Raw genomic sequence first — 13,743 nt, 5'->3', positions numbered from 1 at the left:
GGCGGAGGTGCTCAATGCCTTCTTTGCCTCAGTCTTTAGCGGCAAAACCGGTTGCTCTCTGGATACCCAGTACCCAGAACTGGTGGTAGGGGACGGGGAGCAGGATGTGGCCCTCACCATCCACGAAGAACTGGTTGGTGACCTGCTACGGCACTTGGATGTCCACAAATCGATGGGGCCGGATGGGATCCACCCAAGGGTACTGAGAGAACTGGCAGAGGAGCTGGCCAAGCCCCTATCCATCATTTGTCAGCAGTCCTGGCTATCGGGGGAGGTCCCAGCTGACTGGCGACTAGCAAATGTGACGCCCATCTACAAGAAGGGCCAGAGGGCAGACCCGGGGAACTACAGGCCTGTCAGTTTGACCTCAGTACCAGGGAAGCTCATGGAGCAGATCCTCTTGGGAGTCATCATGCGGCACTTGAAGGGCAAGCAGGCGATCAGGCCCAGCCAGCATGGGTTTATGGAAGGCAGGTCCTGCTTGACGAACCTGATCTCCTTCTACGACAAAGTGACGCGCTGGGTGGACGAGGGAAAGGCTGTGGATGTGGTCTACCTTGACTTCAGCAAGGCTTTTGACACCGTCTCCCACAGCATTCTCCTCAAGAAACTGGCTGCTCTTGGTCTGGACTGGCGCACGCTTCGTTGGGTTAGAAACTGGCTGGATAGCCGGGCTCAAAGAGTTGTGGTAAATGGAGCCAAGTCCAGTTGGAGGCCAGTCACTAGTGGCGTCCCCCAGGGCTCGGTGCTGGGGCCAGTCCTCTTTAACATATTCATCAATGATCTGGACGAGGGCATTGAGTGCACCCTCAGTAAGTTTGCAGATGACACCAAGCTAGGTGCGTGTGTCGATCTGCTCGAGGGTAGGAAGGCTCTGCAGGAGGATCTGGATAGGCTGCACCGATGGGCTGAGGTCAACTGTATGAAGTTCAACAAGGCCAAGTGCCGGGTCCTGCACCTGGGGCGCAATAACCCCAAGCAGAACTACAGGCTGGGTGAGGAATGGTTGGAGAGCTGCCAGGCAGAGAAGGACCTGGGAGTGATGGTGGACAGTCGGCTGAATATGAGCCAGCAGTGTGCTCTGGTGGCCAAGAAGGCCAACGGCATCCTGGCTTGTATCAGAAACACTGTGACCAGCAGGGCTAGGGAGGTGATCGTCCCCCTGTACTCGGCTCTGGTGAGGCCGCACCTCGAGTACTGTGTTCAGTTTTGGGCCCCTCGCTACAAGAAGGACATCGAGGTGCTTGAGCGGGTCCAAAGAAGGGCGACGAAGCTGGTGAGGGGCCTGGAGAGCAAGTCCTATGAGGAGCGGCTGAAGGAGCTGGGCTTGTTCAGCCTAGAGAAGAGGAGGCTCAGGGGTGACCTTATTGCTCTGTATAAGTACATTAAAGGAGGCTGTAGCGAGGTGGGGGTTGGCCTGTTCTCCCATGTGCCTGGTGACAGGACGAGGGGGAATGGGCTAAAGTTACGCCAGGGGAGTTTTAGGTTAGATGTTAGGAAGAATTTCTTTACTGAAAGGGTTGTTAGGTACTGGAACGGGCTGCCCAGGGAGGTGGTGGAGTCACCATCCCTGGAAGTCTTCAAAAGACGTTTAGATGTAGAGCTTAGGGATATGGTTTAGTGGGGACTGTTAGCGTTAGGTCAGAGGTTGGACTCGATGATCTTGAGGTCTCTTCCAACCTAGAAATTCTGTGATTCTGTGCTCTGCTGCACACTGCCAGTACATTTTCCCTTCCTCTTTGCCAAGGCAATGTCCTGGACCAGTTCTTCTGTGAACTTCCCCAGATCCTCAAGCTCTCGTGCTCAGATGCCTACCTCAGAGAAGCTGGGCTTCTTATGTTTAGTGCCTGTTTATTATCTGGGTGTTTTGTTTTCCTTGTGCTGTCTTATGTGCAGATCTTCAGGGCTGTGCTGAGGATCCCCTTGCAGCAGGGCCGGCAGAAAGCCTTTTCCACGTGCCTCCCTCACCTGGCTGTGGTCTCCCTGTTCATCAGCACTGGCATATTTGCCTACCTGAAGCCCCCCTCCATCTCTTCTCCATTCCTCAACCTTTTGCTGGCCGTTCTGTACTCCGTGGTGCCCCCAGCTCTGAACCCCCTCATCTACAGCATGCAAAACAAGGAGCTCAAGTGTGCTGTTAGGAGACAGATTTGGGGAATGTTTTCCAGTACTTAGAAAGATCCCTTCACTGTCCAATAATGAATACAAGTAAATCTCCTTCCAAGCTTCTGTTTTCTTTGTACTCATTATTATTATTAATTACTTTTTTCTTTTTTTTTTTTTTTGGGGGGGGGGTGGGTAGGTCATTATTACTGCTTCTGTTCCTTGCATTTGTACATAAATATTTGGATTCCCCCCACTGCTGTGAACGAACAAACTTGTTCTGTCCCATTAGTAGGCTGTATAGACAGCCTACTAACACTCACCTAACACTGTGAGTCAGTGAAGACTATCTCATGACATCTCAGTAATAAAATGGAATTACCCCAGTGCAATGCGTGAAGCCTGGGACTTCCTTTCCCCAAAAAACTTGTCAAGAATAGGCCCAAAGAATTGCTCCCCACAAGGATCTGTTCTTGCTTCAGTTCAGGAGGGAATGGCTCATTTTTGCATTGTGACCTGTCAGAGACCAAGGACTAGATTTAACACTCACCCATGGGTGTCTGCTGACAGCAGAGGCAGGGAATGGTCACTGCATTACATAGCCAGGGCCATTCCCACATGTGATCCATAGGTGATGTCCTTCAGAAGGGGAATCTGGAGCTGCCTGCAGAGCCCAGGATACCTCCAGGGACATGAGAGTCTGGTGTGGGCAGTGACTGCAGCCCCTCTGAAAGTGAGAGATCTCCCACTGTGAGCTCAGCCACAGGGAAAGAACTAAAGCCAGGTACTTCAGGGAACCCGTGACTCCGCGATCTCAGGGAAGAGAGTGGGCACCCAGCAGGCAGAGGGAAGGGAAGGTGGGGAGTGATTCAATTCCCCCTTCGTGAAGTACCTTTGTCTGAAGTACCTCTGTACAGCCTGTTTGTTCTGCATAGCAGTACCAACAGCTTGGGGACCACATGTGGGGAGTGTGGGGACTGCCATTCCCCACTGCCCAAGGGGCGCTAATCTTTGAAATTTGACCAGCTCCATCCTTCTGCTGGCATCAGTGTCTATACTGGGGGAACAGTTACTGTGGATCAAGACTGGGTCATGGGCCCAGAGATTTCAATACCCAGCTGCAGAAAGCACTGACTATCCTGATCTACCATAAAGCTATCACTGCTCAGAGAAGATGATGGTAGTGAACACCTCCAGAGGTCCCTTCTGACTCAGGGAAGAAAGGGCTAGACTGTGGAGTTAGAGTGCATGACAATGCTGTGTTTTGAGGCCTCGCTGCTGATTGTAATCCCTGCTCCTCAAGGTTACACAGTGAGTGGTGTCATTCTCAAAATGAGTCTCTGCCCTTGGGAACCTCGAGTACAACTGGTGCAATGATACTACAGAAAAGTTCTCAGAGACATTGCAAGACATTCCAGAGTGACTGAATCACAAATTGGTTGGAGTTGGAAAAAGTCTGGGGGACACCAGGACCATCTCCTACTCAGCATGTGTTGCCCAGGTCTTTTTCTTTCTGTTCATGATTGGAGGAGAGTATTGTCTTCTCACCCTCATGGCCTATGACCGCTATGTTACCATCTGTAAGCCCCTGCACTACGGGAGGCTCCTGGGCAGCAGAGCTTGTGCCCAGATCGCAGCAGCTGCCTGGGGCAGTGGTTTTCTCTATGCCATGGTGGACACTGCCAGTACATTTTCCCTCCCCTTCTGCCAAGGCAATGCCCTGGACCAGTTCTTCTGTGAAATCCCCCAGATCCTCAAGCTCTCCTGCTCAGATGTCTACCTCAGGGCTTGTTCTGATTAGTCTCTCTTTAGTTTCAGGGTGTTTTATTTTTATTCTTTTCTCCTACTTGCAGATCGTCAGGTCAGTGCTGAGGATACCATCCAAGCAGGGACAGCACAAAGATTTTCCACGTGCTTCCCTCATCTGGCTGTGGTCTCCATCTTTTCCAGCACTGCCATATTTGCCTACCTGAAGCCCCCTTCCATCTCTTCCCCATCCCTGAACCTGGTGGTGACAGTTCTGTACTCAGTGGTGCCTCCAGCAGTGAACCCCGTCATCTACAGCATTAGGAACCAGGAGCTCAAGGATGCACTGAAGAAGTTGAGTCAATCAGTAGTCTTTCAGCAGCAGTAAGCTGCTCATGTCTTTTTGCAAGGGATTTCCATTTCATCTCAGGAAACTGCTGGTCTTTGTGCTTTTTTTCTGTGATAATCTTGTTTTTCTTCCTTCACTCCACTTCTGCAGAGTGGCCTAAACCCACTCTTTTTTACCCAGAGACCCTTGTATCTGTATCTATTGTTAACGTATAGCTGGCTACCCCGTCACGTCTGTTTAAAAAAAAGGGTATTTCCACAGTGCTGGTGCCTGGACGTTGGGTTCTTCTTCCAATGTTGTGGTCAGGAACAGGATGAAGAAATTGTTTTATTATCAGGTGGAGGTCATTGCTCTATGAAATTGCTATCCATGGCTCTATGTCCAGGTGGAGGCCAGTGAGGAGTAGTGTCCGTCAGGGTCTGTCTTGGGACCAGCACTGTTTCCTATTATTATCAGAAGACGTAGACAGTGAGATCAAGTGCACCCTCAGCAACTTTGCCAATGACACCAATCTGAGTGGTGCTGTTGATACTGGAAGCACTCAGTATCTTCTTTGCATTAGTCTTCTTCAGGGTGGTGATCAGAATAGCAGAGTCTGGCTGGAGGCCTGTGACTAGCTGTGTTCCCCAGGGGTCGGTGCTGGGTCTGGTCTTGTTCAACATCTTCATCGATGACCTTGATAAGGGAATAGTGTCTGCCCTCAGCAAGTATGCCAATGAAACAAAGCTGGGAGGAGTGGCTGACACGCCAGAAGGCTGTGCTGCCATTCAGCAAGACATGGACTGGCTGGAGAGATGGGCAGGAAGAAACCAAATGAGATTTAATAAGAGCAAGTGTAGAGTCCTGCACCAGGGAAGGAACAACCCGAAGTATCAGTACAGGCTGGGGGATAACCTGCTGGAGAGGAGCTCTGAGGAGAAGGACCTGGGGGTCCTGGTGGACGACAGGTTGACCATGAGCCTGCACTGTGCCCTTGTGGCCAAGAGGGCTAATGGGATCCTGGCGTGCATTAAAAAAAGCTCTAGGCCTGAAAGATGTCAATTGATGTCAATTAATATCAATTAAAATGAAACAAAAAACTGAAAGGTTAAAATCTAAGAAAATGTGTCCATGCACTTTTCAGCTTCTATAATTCTTTGGGGGTTTGTTTTCTTTTGGTTTAATACAATAGTCATTGAGGAGAGTCTGAGTCTATTAGCATTTTGTTTGTTCATTTGTTTCTTTCTTGTTAAAGGTCAGTGTTTCCCAGAACTGGGGTTCTATGTAGAAGACAATTGTCTTCAGCTACAGGATCACAGACACCTGGGGAACTCCAAGCCTGCCAGCCTGACTTCAGTGCCAGGAAAGGTGAGGGAAGAGGCCATCTTGAAGGCAATCACGCAGCATATGCGGGACAACCAGGGGATCAGGCCCAGTCAACATGGGTTCATGAAAGGCATGAATCTGCCTGACCAACCTCATTTCCTACTATGAACGAGTGACCCACCTGGTGGATGAGGGAAAGGCTGTTGACATAGTTTATCTACACTTCAGTAAGGCCTTTAACACAGTCTCCCACAGCATTCTCCTGGAGAAGTTGGCAGCACAATGGCTTGGACAGGTACACTCTTTGCTGGGTTAAAAACTGGCTGGACAGATGGGCCCAGAGTGTGATGGTGAATGGAGTGAAATCCAGCTGGTGACCCGTCACCGGTGGTGTTCCCCAGGGGTCGGTGTTGGGGCCCATCTTCTGATATCTTTACTGATGATTTGGATAAGGAATTGAGTGCACTCTCAGGAACTTTGTAGATGACACCAAGTTGGGGAGAAGTGTCGATCTGCCAGAGAGTATGAAGGCCCCTCAGAATGACCTGGACAGGATGGATCAATGGGCAGAGGCCAATGGGATGAGGTTCAACTTGGCTAAGTGAATCCTCATGTAACACTACAGGCTTGTGACAGAGTGTCTGGAAAGCTGTGCAGAGGAAAAAGTTCTGGGGGTGTTTGTTGATGCTCACCTGACCATGAGCCAGCAGTCTGCCCAGGTGGCCAAGAAGGCCAAGGGCATCCTGCCTTGTGTCAGGAATAGCGCAGCCAGCAGGACCAGGGAGGTGATCATCCCCCTGTACTCGGCTCTGCTGAGGCTGCACCTTGAGTACTGTGTTCAGTTTGGGGCCCCTCACTACAAGAAGGACATTGAGGCCCTGCAACATATCCAGAGAAGGGCTACAAAGCTGGTGAAGGGTCTGGAACAAATTCTAATGAGGAGCAGCTGAGGGAACTGGGTTGTTTTGTCTGCAGAAGAGGAGGCTCAGGGGAGACCTTATTGCTCTCTCCAGCTACCAAAAGGAAGTTGTGGGGAGTTGGGGGTCAGCCTCTTCTTGCAGATAACTACTGATAGGATTAGAGGGAATGGCCTCAGGTTGCTCCATTAGTTTTAGTTTGGAAATTAGAAGACATTTCTTCTCAGAAAGAGTAGTCAGGCATTGGAATGGGTTGGCTAGGGAAGTGGTGGTGTCACCGTCCCTGGGGGGTTTTTAAGGAGAGTTTGGACCTGGCACTTAGGGACATGATTTAGTGGGTGACATTGGTAGTAGGGGCATGGTTGGACCAGATGACCTTGGAGGTCTCTCCCACCCTAATGATTCTATGATTCTATTTTGCCCAGTTGCAGTATGAGTTTCAGGGAGTTAGAAACTTGTCCAATCTCCCAGAACTGTCATGAACTCCTTTACAGTATTTATCTTTCTATGGTCTGTTTTTCTAAGACTTTTCTTGTGCAGATAGCCCTAATGGAAAGTAGATCCCCTTAGATGTAGCACGGTCATGGCAGGCATTTCTTCTGCACTATGGGCCTGTGTCTTGGTTGTGGAGAAACTTTCGCAAGAGGTCCACCAACTCAAAGAGCATATACCTTCCTCCCTCTATGTGTATGAACCAGTACCTCAGCTGTTAGGAGTAAGCATGCCTCTGCACAAGAAAGGGGTATGGTGGGTCCACACAACATACCACTCTGTGGTTTTACCCATGTGACCATGAAGGAGACATGAGAAAATGGGATGGGAAATCTACCTCAACCCTAGAGGCATAGGTATGTAAGTTACAAGGAAAAACAATTGCAAAAGGGAGGGGGGAGGGAGGGGGGGAGAATGGCTCTTCCAGGAAAATTGCTGCTCCAATTTCCATGGATATTCCGACCAGAACTAAAGGTGCTCTGCCTCCAATCGGGTGGAGGGACAGCTGAGTTTATTGGACTGTGTAGGTTCAATGGCCTGACACATCAGACCAACAGAAGTTTAAGGCTCTTGTGGACACCAGCGCACAATGTACTGTAATGCCATCCAGCTATAAAGGGGTAGAATTCATTTTTATTTCTGGATTGACAGGGAAATCCTGACAGTTAACTGTATTGGAGGCTGAAGCAGAGTTACATTAAGATGATGACATTAAACAGCTGTTTACCTTGTCCGGTCTCTTGGAGAATCCTTCTGTTGTGGGGTTCACAGAATCACAGAATCACAGAATTTCTAGGTTGGAAGAGACCTCAAGATCATCGAGTCCAACCTCTGACCTAACACTAACAGTCCCCACTAAACCATATCCCTAAGCTCTACATCTAAACGTCTTTTGAAGACTTCCAGGGATGGTGACTCCACCACCTCCCTGGGCAGCCCGTTCCAGTGCCTAACAACCCTTTCAGTAAAGAAATTCTTCCTAACATCTAACCTAAAACTCCCCTGGCGTAACTTTAGCCCATTCCCCCTCGTCCTGTCACCAGGCACATGGGAGAACAGGCCAACCCCCACCTCGCTACAGCCTCCTTTAATGCACTTATACAGAGCAATAAGGTCACCCCTGAGCCTCCTCTTCTCTAGGCTGAACAAGCCCAGCTCCTTCAGCCGCTCCTCATAGGACTTGCTCTCCAGGCCCCTCACCAGCTTCGTCGCCCTTCTTTGGACCCGCTCAAGCACCTCGATGTCCTTCTTGTAGCGAGGGGCCCAAAATTGAACACAGTACTCGAGGTGCGGCCTCACCAGAGCCGAGTACAGGGGGACGATCACCTCCCTAGCCCTGCTGGTCACAGTGTTTCTGATACAAGCCAGGATGCTCTTGGCCTTCTTGGCCACCAGAGCACACTGCTGGCTCATATTCAGCCGACTGTCCACCATCACTCCCAGGTCCTTCTCTGCCTGGCAGCTCTCCAACCATTCCTCTCCCAGCCTGTAGTTCTGCTTGGGGTTTTCTCAATCCCTTTAGCAGCAGAGTGCAGTCCACAATGACACAGGACATGGGTGAATGCAGGCAGGCACACTCAGCATTCACACAACCACAAACAACACCAGCAGCATTATCCTGATAGCCTCTCTGGCTGAGCAAGATGGAGGCCCATTATTGGGAAATGCAAAGTGCTTTTGTGCGCAAATGCATGTTCATGTGCGTGTGTGCAAAGTAGATCCCTCCAGCAGCTGGGATCAGATACTCAGCCTGCCTGGGACAAGTTCCTGGCTCCCAGTCTGCCCAGTTGCAGACAGTTGGACATATGAGCCCCTGTGGGTGCAGTCCCACTGTAGCTGCTGGCACACATCACCCCAATCTAACACACACTCACAAGGACACAGGCACACACACATTAAGTCCACACACTCCCATCTCTCCTGTTGCTGACTACAATGACACATGGGCCCTCTTATGCCCTGGTTCTAGTCCAGCTGCTGCACTTAACCCTATGTACAACCACCAGGTGACCTACAGCCCTTGGCAGCAATCCCATTACTCCAAATGGTGATGTGGAGAGCTGCTGCCAGTGATGCATCTGGATGGGTTTCCACCTGGACAGTGGGGTGACAGCCCTCCCAAGGCAGTCCTGGAAGGAGCTGGGTCAAGATCTTGGCTCCTCAGGAGCCAGTGACTTGGGTTCCCACCTGCCATTGTGCTTTGTGTTCTTCTGAGCTCATCGAGATGGGCTTTTGTTGAGCTGAGGGCTCTCCTGTGATGGGCCTGGAAGCAGACAGAGCAGGGCATGAACTGAATTACTCATCCTGCCATCGCTTGCCTGAGCCTTCATTTTGTGTCCAGATGTGCTTCTTATCACACAGCCCAACACAATCCAGCAAGAACATAAAACTATGGAGGCATCTGGATGTGGAGGTCACATATACATGGAGGTGGTATTACATAAGATATGACAGCAGAGAACTCAAATTGCTCTTCAGAAATGCATCATGATTAGGGGAAAATCTGTGCTGTTCCATGGGCCATGGCTTCCTTCAGGGCCAGCATCACGGCCTTGTTTCTAAGACTGTAGATGAATGGGTTTAAGAATGGGTACAGGACAGTGTTCAGCAAAGCTACAATGCTGTTGGTCTCCAAAGAAACGTGATCTGAGGTGGGTGCGTAGAGAGCAATGCAGCTTCCATAGGCAATGGCCAAGGTGGTGAGATGGGAAGAGCACGTAGCAAAAGCTTTTCTCCTCGCTGAGGCTGCTGGCATTTGTAGAATACAGAAAAAGATACACGTGTAAGATGCCACAGTTAAGCACAAGGAAGACAGCACAATAAACAATATGAAAACCGATTCTGTTTTCCAAAGCACGGTGACACCAGAGCAGGACAGTTGGAATAAGGGGGTGTTGTCACAAAAAAAATGCTGGATTTGTTCAAACTACAGAAAGTGAGCTGGGAGAGCAGCACCAGGCGGTAACTCAAGAATATGAAGCCCGTGACCCAAACAGCAGCAACCAGCTGGATGCAGAGCCGATGCTTCATGATGGCAGCATAGCGCAAAGGCTGGCAGATGGCAATGTAACGGTCAAAGGACATGACAACAAGGAGAACAAACTCTGCACCACCCAGGGCAAAATAGAAGGAGGACTGGGCAAAGCAGCCGCCTACTGAGATTGTTTTCCTGCCAATGCTCAGAAACACTAACAGTTTTCTGAGGAATGTTTTAACAATTTATGTCCATAAAGAACAGTCCTGTCTGCCTCTGGGCCCTGCACTGGCAATTTAATTCTTGAACCACAGATGCAGTGTGTCCCAGTCTCCCCCTCATTCTAGTCAATTTATCAAGTCTTCAGAAAATACTCCTCAAATTTGTGAACCTGTTTGCTTTTGTTATTCCGGACTTCTATTTCTAACAGTTACAGCCTTTTTTTTTTTGTCTTCTTCGAGATTAACTTAACACTGCTATAGGTGTAACTGTCCCTATGAATGGCTGGTGAAGAATGTTTTAATTACTGGTGAAGTGTCAATAAGAAAGCTATTTGTGTTTATATGAAGTCTTTGATGTCTGGGGGTTTCAGAACAACTGATAACAACTAGTGACTGTTATGGGATACTATGCAAACCTCTGGTATCTGGCCAGGTGGCCAAGAGATTAAGAAGAAGAAAAAAGAAGCTGAAGGACGGCTGGGAGAGAAAACCTGCAGAAAATGTTCTATAAACTCAGTACGGTGCCAAAGGAGTACAAAGGGGAAGGACGAAAAAAAACTTGGAGAGGAAGACTACGAGCCTTCAGCATGAAAGACACCCAGAGACCCCCAGAGGAGACTGATGTGCATGCTCCAGTAGGAGGGACTGGACCCCGGAAGCTAATTATAATAACCTGTTTTTTTTAGAAGAAGTAATGAATATGTATTAGTCTAGGAGCATAAAAATCAGCTGCTTGATGTAACTGGTGTGTGTCCTGGTGGAGCGGAGACTCCCGGTGCACCCAGCGCTGTTTTCTTACCTCTATTCTTTTAATAAATCCTATTTTTTATTTAATCCTATTTTGAAGATTGAGCCATTTCTAACAGTTTGGTGCTTGTGGAGGACATAAACCAGATTTCCAGGAATGCCAGATTGCCAATGAAATAGTACATGGGGGTTTGCAGGCGGTTATCCACACACACCAGGAAAACGATGGCTGCATTCCCCATCACTGTTGTCAGGTACATGAGTAGAAGGACCAGGCAGAGAAATAGCTGTAGCCTTTGATCAAGCCCTGAGAAACCTGTGAGGATGAATTCAGTAACGACAGTTCCATTGCCTACTCCCATGCCCAATTTCCATTCATCCTGCTGAGGCAGGAACATGGCAAAAGTACAGGTACGATAATTTCATGGTCCGGACAGGAGGCTATCTCCTTCCTTCTCTCTTTCCTTGCTTGCAGGCTTCCAATACAACAGAGAGAGGGACTTTTGTGTTTCACATATCAAGAAGAGCCCTCAGGGAATTTCTTGTTTTCTTTCCACCTTTGTCCATCAGCCACAAATGATTCTTTCTCAAGAACACAGGACCAATAAGGGGTTGTTAGCGATTGCACCCTGTTCCTGGGAAAGTCCACATTCTCTCAGAACAATTGCAAACATCTATCATAACAATATTTTAAAAGGAAATCTCATGTCCTGAACAAATACATAGGTGCTAAACCATCAGTTCAAATATGTACATTGAAAATTATTATCTCTCCTCTTCAGTACTTGCCTTTTTGGACCAGCAGCAGCTGAGGATCCCTTGATTTCAAACTGAGAAAACTTCAAGTACCTCTTTTGTAATGCCCTGCTTTCTTCTACATCATCTTCCTTTGCTTCTTTAAGAAAGAGGGAATACCAGTAGTTAGTGTAGTTTGCCTTTTTCGGAACTGTAAATTAAGGCCACAATTCATTATGGTTCCACCAGATCAGTGGAAACGGATCTGTCACACAATCTCATCTGACCTCATTCTGTGTGGAAATGCAGTTGTTTCCAAACAGTTGCTCTTCTCTCTTACTGTCAAACGTCCTCACCTAAATGCCTTATGTTTCCGAGAGGTGTAAAAATCTTGTCATCTTTAAAAGTTTAAGGACAGTCCTTGTTGTACGAGGAGGAAGCGCCTAAAAACAAACAAACAAACAAACAAATAAATAAATAAATAAAAAAGCAAAGTGCCATGTACTACTGTGTAGGTTTATATTTCAGTTGTCTAAAAGTCACATCCTTCAGGTTGAGCAATTTAACTTACCCCCGTCCTGTCAATGCTGAGAGAGAGAAGAGCATCTGAAAGAGATTCCTCAGCTTTATTTGTCATGACAGTTCTAGGCTGGGACGACCCAGCCACGAGCACTTTCTCTTGTCTGCATTGACTGTTGGGGGAGCCTCAGGAGAACAAGTTATTACAGGCACCAGGAATGAAGTAGGTGAAACTCATTACTGAAGTCTCAAATCTCTGATGATTTTAGTAAATTATTCTCTTCTGTAAATCAAAGTACTCCTCAAACAGGAAAAAACAAACAAACAAACAAACAAAAACTTATTGAAGAAAGACAGACATTTTCTCCTTCACCTTTCCCTGTGTGTTTAGAAATAGGATCAGAGCAGATGACTACAAAAGGAGAACACCTCAAAATGTAAGGGTGGTGGAGGAGGAGATGATGGATTTGAGGCAGAAAAGTAGTCTCTCAATGGGCTGTATTGTCCCCTTAGGACCTGTCCCAGGGCAGAATGGGTGCACTTAGACAGGAAAATGGAAAGCTCAGAAGTGGGGAGTACAACCATGTTTACGTGGACATTTCAGCCTGGGGTTTGGGCTGCTCTTAGACCCCAAATAACCTGCCTTGCTCTTTGCCTCTAGACTGGAAAAGGGGAATCTTTGCACTGGCTTCCTCTGGAAAACTTGTTCAGATTAATCCATTGGCTGTAGTTGTTCTAGCTGAAGATTGGCCCAGTCACCAACAGCAATATGTTGTGGTTTAGACCTGACAGGCAGCTAAGCACTGAGGGGATCTGGTCAAGGACCTTTTCCCGTACAAAAAGGGTAAATAAGCATGGGAGGTAGTGATGGGAAACAAGTCTGGTCAGCCACATTAATCATAAGATCACAAAAACATAGAAAGATTTGGTCTCAAAGGTACCTAAAACATCATCCACTTCCAACAGCCCTGCAGTAGGCAGGGGTACATTGCACCAGACCAGGTTGATCAAACCCCATTAAACCTGGCCTTGATGAATTCCAGGAATGGGACACCTACAACTTCTCTGGTCAACCAGTTACAGTACCTCGCCGCCCCCAGAGAAATCAATTTCTTCTGTATATCCAGTCTAAAACTACCCTCTTTTAGTTTAAAAGCTACCTCTGTCTTGAATGGAAATGCAGGACAGGGAGACCCACTGGGCACAGTTGTTTGTGCTGCTGCTGCTAAGGACAAGAGATATGCATCCCAGTCTGTCTCAGGGATTCTCTCACTGAAATGTAGGTGCACAGGGTTCACGTGCAAGCCTGATACATGAACTCCTCATTCTGGTGGAGATAGTCAAGAAAGAGGAACACTCTTTTGTAAGCACCCAGGAAAGAAGTGCACAGCATCTGTCCCAGTCCATGTCTTTTCTACCTCGTGCAGCTACTGAAATGGGGGACAGTCACCTTAAAGGACTATGTCATGCTTTTCTGATCCATGCAGAATTTTCAGATACCCAAAGGTATCTGAAAGGTACCAATGTTTGGGATAGCCCATCTATTTTTATTCACAGGCTCTCATCTGCATGCTGCTCTTGACTTGGACTGGCGCACGCTTCGTTGGGTTAGAAACTGGCTGGATAGCCGGGCCC

At 48.2% G+C, this 13,743-nt stretch overlaps 1 pseudogene; it reads right to left on the bottom strand.

Moving 5' to 3' along the window:
• Positions 1–9,403: 9,403 nt before the first annotated feature.
• Positions 9,404–11,252, bottom strand: LOC140000504 (olfactory receptor 6E1-like; annotated as a pseudogene).
• Between the last annotated feature and the right edge of the window lie 2,491 nt (positions 11,253–13,743).

The sequence above is a fragment of the Anas platyrhynchos genome, chromosome 32 (assembly GCF_047663525.1).
Source record: "Anas platyrhynchos isolate ZD024472 breed Pekin duck chromosome 32, IASCAAS_PekinDuck_T2T, whole genome shotgun sequence".
In the NCBI taxonomy this organism is placed as follows: domain Eukaryota; kingdom Metazoa; phylum Chordata; class Aves; order Anseriformes; family Anatidae; genus Anas; species Anas platyrhynchos.
Note: the sequence above shows the minus strand (reverse complement) of the source record. Positions and strands in the feature narration are given on the sequence as shown.